Raw genomic sequence first — 5,763 nt, 5'->3', positions numbered from 1 at the left:
TAGATAGATAGATAGATAGATAGATATAGATTTTATATCTATCTTTCTATATATATAAAGTCTATATGTATTTTGCTTAAAAGCATGGTGCATTATAAATTTGACTCCCATCACAGATGCACAGGCATTTTTTGTCCCCTCTCCCACCTGCCTGACCTCATCTTCTACCGCTCTCCTCGGTGTCTTCCTTGGTTCTGCCTCAGGGCCTTTGTACCTGCTGTTCTCACTACCTAGAATGTTTCCCATCCCTAGATATCCAAGTGATTGATTCCTCACTTCTTTACGTCTTTACTCAGTTAACTTCAGTAAGAATTTCTCTGACCTTATCTAAAATTTCAACCAACTCTCACACTTTACATCTCTCTTCTGTTTTATTTTTCTCCTTATCATTTACTTACTTTATACATTTTTATTTTCTTTTTTAAAATTTTTCAATTATAATTGACATTCAATATTATTTTATGTTAGTTTCAAGTGTACAGCATAGTGGTTAGACATTCATATAATTTCCAAAATGATCCCCCAGATAAGTCAATTATCCAACTGGCACCACACATAGTTACTACAATATTATTGACTATATTCCTTATGCTGTATTTTATATCCCAGTGACTATTTTGTAACTATCAATTTGCACTTCTTAATCTCTTCATCTTTTTCACCCCACCCTCCAACTCCCGTCCCATCTGGAAGCCATCAACTTCTTCCCTGCATCTATGAGTTGGTTTCTGTTTTGTTTGTTTATTTTGTTATTTAGATTCCACATATAAGTGAAATCAAACAGTATTTGCCTTAGTCTGACTTATTTCACTTAGCATAATACCCTCTAGGTTCATCCATATTGTTGCAAATGGTATATATAGAATATATATGATGATATATATAGTCCGTTCTTATTCAATTGTCTATTGATGGGAATAGACAACTATTAAGTTGCTTCCATATCTTGGTTATTGTAAATAGAACTGCAATGAACATAAGAGTGAAAATATCTTTTTGAATTAGTGTTTCAGATTTATTCAGATAAATACCCAGAAGTGAAAATGCTGGGTTATAAGCTAGTTATACTTTTAGCTTTTTGAGAAACCTTCAAATTCTTTTCCATAGTAGCTATATCACTTTGCAATCCCACCAAAAGTGCACGAGGGTTCCATTTTCTCCACATTCTCACTATATTTGTTGTTTGTTAATTTATTGATACCCATGTTGACAGGTATGAGGTGACATCTCATTGAGGTTTTAATTTGTATCTCTCTGATGATTAGTGACATTGAGCACCTTTTCATATGTCTATTGGTCCTCTGAATGTCCTCTTTGGAGAAATATCTATTCAGGTCTCCTACCCATTTATTAATTTCATTTTATTATTAGTCTCAAGTATACAGTACATTGGTTAGACATTGATATAGTTTATAAAACAATCCCCCTAATTGCTCTTTCTCTCCTCTGGTTTCTGCCCATTTTTAATTGGATTTTTTTTTTTTTTTAGTGTTGGATTGATTGAATTTTTTTTTAAGAAATTGGATATTAACCTCTTATCTATGTATTATTGGCAAATATCTTCTCCAATTCAGTAGATTGTCTTTTCATTCTGTCGATGATTTTCTTTGCTGTGCAAAAACCTTTTAGTTTCCCTTGCCTGAGTAGATAGATCAGAAAAAAATATTACTAAGAGTAATGTCAGAGAGTTCACGGCCTATGTTTTCTTCTAGAAGTTCTATGGTTTGGGATTTTACATTTAAGTCTTTAATCTGTTTTGAGTTTATTCTTGTATATGATGTAAGAAAGAGGTCTAGTTTCATTTTCTTTCATGTATCTGACCAGTTTCCCCAACACCATTTATTGAATAGACTGTCTTTACTCCATTGTATATACTTGCTTCTTTTGTCATAGATTAATTGACCATATAAGCATGGATTCATTTTTGAATTTTCTATTCTGTTCCATTATTCTATGTGTCTGTATTCATGCCAGTACCATGTGCCATGCTGTTTTGATTATTAAAATCTTGTAGTATAGTTTGATACTGTGTACTGTGATACTGCTAACTTCGTTTTGCTTTCTCAAGATTGTGGTGGCTATTTGAGGTCTTTTACAGTTACAAATAAATTTTAGAATTGTTTGTTCTAGTTGTGTGAAAAATTCCAATGGTATTTTAGTAAAGATTGCATCGAATCTATAGATTGCTTTGGATATAGTATGGCTGCTTTAACGACATAAATTCTTTCTATCCATGAGCATGGTCTTCAATGTCTTATAATTTCTGTGGTATCAATTGTCACTTCTCTTTCATTTTGATTTTATTTATTTGTGTTCTATCTCTTTTTTTGTGACGAGTTTGGTGAAAGTTTTATGAACTTTGTTTATCTTTTCACAGAATCAACTCTTGGATTCATTATATGTTTTGTATTTTTAAATTCTGTTTTTTTTATTTCCTCTCTGATCTTTATTATTTCCTTCTTTCCCTTAATTTTGGGCTTTGTTTGCTGTTCTTTTTCTAGTCCCTTTATTTGTAGGGTTAGATTGGTTATTTGAGTTTTGTGTTTGTTTGTCTATTCCCTGAAGTAAGCCTGTATTGCTATGAATTTCCCTTTCAGAACTGCTTTTTCTGTGCTCCATAGATTTGGGGTCATTGTGTTTTCATTTTCATTTATCTCAAAGTATGTTTTGATTTCTTTATCGGTCTCATTGTTAACCCCTTCATTGTTTAGTAGCATGTTATTCAGCTTCTATATGTATGTGTGTCTTTCAGTTTTCTTCTTGTGATTGATTTCTAGTTTCATACCATTGTGGTCGGAAAAGATGCTTAATATTATTTCAATATTCTTAAATTTATTGAGACTTGATTTGTGGCCTCACATTTGTTTATCTTGGAAAATGTCTCATGTGTTCTTGAAAGGAATGCATATTCTGCTTTGGGGTACAGTGCTCTAAAAAATATTAATTAAATCCATCTAGTCTAATGTGTCATTTTAGTTTCCTGTTGATTTTCTGTCTGTAAGATGTATCCATTGATATCAATGGGGTGCTAAAGTCTCCTACTATGTCTGGTCTAATGTGTCTTTTAAAATCAACAAGGCACTGTTTCCTTGTTGGTTTTCTGTCTGGATGATCTATCCATTGATGCCAATGGGGTGTTAAAATCCCCTACTATGACTGTGTGACTGTTGATCTCTCCTTTTATGTCCATCAATATTTGCTATATAAATTTAGGTGCTCCTATGTTGGAGGCATAAATGTTTACTAGGGTTATATTCCCTTGTTAGAGTAATCCCTTTATCATTATGTATTTTCTTTTTTGTCTTTTATTATAGCCTTTGTTTTAAATTCTATTTTGTCTAATATAAGTATTCCTACCCCAGCTTTTAAAAAACCTGTCCTATGTATGAAATCTATTTTTCCATTCCTTTAATATCAGTCTCTGCGTGTCTTTTGATCTGAAGTGGGTCTGTTGTAGAAAGCTTATGTATGGGTCTTCTTTTCTTATTCATCCAGCCACCCTATGTTTTTAAATTAAAGCATTTAATCCACCTATATTTAAAGCTATTATTGATAGGTACTTAGTTATTGGCATATAAGTATTCATATTTATGTTCTTTTTTTCTCCCTTCTTCTTCTTAAAGAGATCCCTTTAACGTTTCTTATAATACGGGTTTGGTGGTGATAAACTCCATCAGCTTTTACTTATCTGGAAAGCTTTTTATTTTTTCTTCAATTTTAAATGATAACCCCGCTGGGTAGTGTAAACTTGGCTATAGGTCCTTGCTCTGTATCACTCTGAATATTTTCTCGTGATCCCTTCTGACTTGTAAAGCTTCTGTTGAAAAATTAATTGACAGTCTTATGGGAGGTCCCTTGTAGGAAACTGACTGACTCTTTCTTTTTGCTTTTAAGATTCTTCTTTTTTTTTTTTTTGTCTTTAACATTTGGCATTTTAATTATGCTGTGTCTTGGTGTGGGGTTCTTTGGTTTCATCTTGTTTCGGACTCTGTGCTTCCTAGACTCGTATGTCTGTTTCCTTTGATAGTTTCACAATTCCTTGCTCCGTATCTTCTCCTTCTGGTACCTCTATGATGCAAATGTTGTTTCACTTGATGTTGTCCCAGAGGTCCCTGAAACTGTGTCAATTTGATAAATTTTTTGGTTTGCTGTTCCAGTTGAGTGTTTTGTGCTACATTGTTTCATATAGCTGTTTCAACTCATTGCTTTATTTAATCTGCTATTGATTCCTTCTAGTGTATTATTCATTTCAGTTATTGTATTATTCATTTCTGACTTGTTCATTTTTATGGTTTCTACATTATTCTTTATGCTTACCATGTTTTTGTTGAAGTTCTCAATAAGTGCCTGTGAACAAGTCCTGGACTAATGGAATCCCTGTTGATTTTCACAGCCGGATGTTGTGGGGGCTCCTCTTTCTGGCACCGGTGTTCTGGCCTGGAGGACTCAATGTGGGGTTGAGAACCCCTTGCTCCTCAGTAGGCACCTGTACTGCTGAGGTATCTCAACCAATTCTCAGTATCACACATTGGTGTAGGGCCAGCCTGTTTGGCATCTCCTGCCACTTCTACCAGTCTCAACATGGTTTTTTGTTTGTTTGTTGTTTGTTTTTTGTTTGTTTGTTTTTTATCCTTAGTTTTAGGACTTCTGTTCAGTTTGTCTTCTTCAGATGGTTCAACAGGTTGGTCGTTCTATAATTTAGTTGTAATTTTAATGCGGTTGTGAGAGGAGGCAAGCACAGCATTAATCTGCTTGGCTATCTTGACTGGAAATCCTCTGCAAGGTAGACATTTTTTTTAAGGCATATTTATTGCAGTATCATTTAAAATAGCATAGATATGGAAACAGCCTAAATGCCCATAAGTAGATGATTGGATAAGAAAATGTGATACATATATAAAATGAAATATTACTTAGCCATGAAAAAAAAGCTTACCATTTGTGATGATATGGATGCACCTAGAAGGTGTTATGTTAAGTGTAATAAGTCAAACAGAGAAAGACAAATACTATACGATTTTATTTATATGTGGACTATAGAGCACAAAACAAACAAAATAAAAACAGACTTATAAATATAAAGAACAAACTGATGACTATCAGATGGGAGAGATCGCAGAGTGGGTAAAATAAGTGAAGGGATTAAGAGGTAAAAATTGGTAGTTACAGAATATTCATGGGAATGTAAAGTACAGCATAGGGAATATAGTCAATAATATTATAATAACTATGTACAGTGACAGGTGGTTACTAGACTAATTGGGGGATCACTTCTTAAATTATATAAATGTATAACAATTATGCTATACACCTGAAACTAATATAAAATAATATTGAATGCCAAATATAATTGAAATTATTTTAAATTAAAAAGCACAAATAAGGCATTTTAAAAAGCATTAGCAGAACAAACTCATACTGGAAGGAAGCTGTACACCTGGCTTTCCTTATTCTATGAATTTGTGCAGTGTCCGAAAGAAACAAAAAATGTACATTTAAAAAATATGATTGATATGTGTTTGTGATACACTGCAAGGACAGAAATATGAGCAATTATGGATCAAAAGATAGACACATCGTTGCAGGTATCTGATACAAAAAGCTGACCAGTCTGATGGGAAGTATGAAGTGGCATAGAAAAATAAAGAATGTGATTTACCACATTATATATAATTAGCCAACAAAAAAATATTTTACCAGAGTCACTTATTTACTCATCTAGCATGTAATGAGTGAGCACCTTTGATAGACCAGGCAGTATGA

Source organism: Pteropus alecto, unplaced genomic scaffold (genome assembly GCF_000325575.1).
Source record: "Pteropus alecto unplaced genomic scaffold, ASM32557v1 scaffold47, whole genome shotgun sequence".
In the NCBI taxonomy this organism is placed as follows: Eukaryota; Metazoa; Chordata; class Mammalia; order Chiroptera; family Pteropodidae; genus Pteropus; species Pteropus alecto.
The sequence above is the reverse complement of the archived record's forward strand: the minus strand, read 5'-3'. Positions refer to the sequence as shown.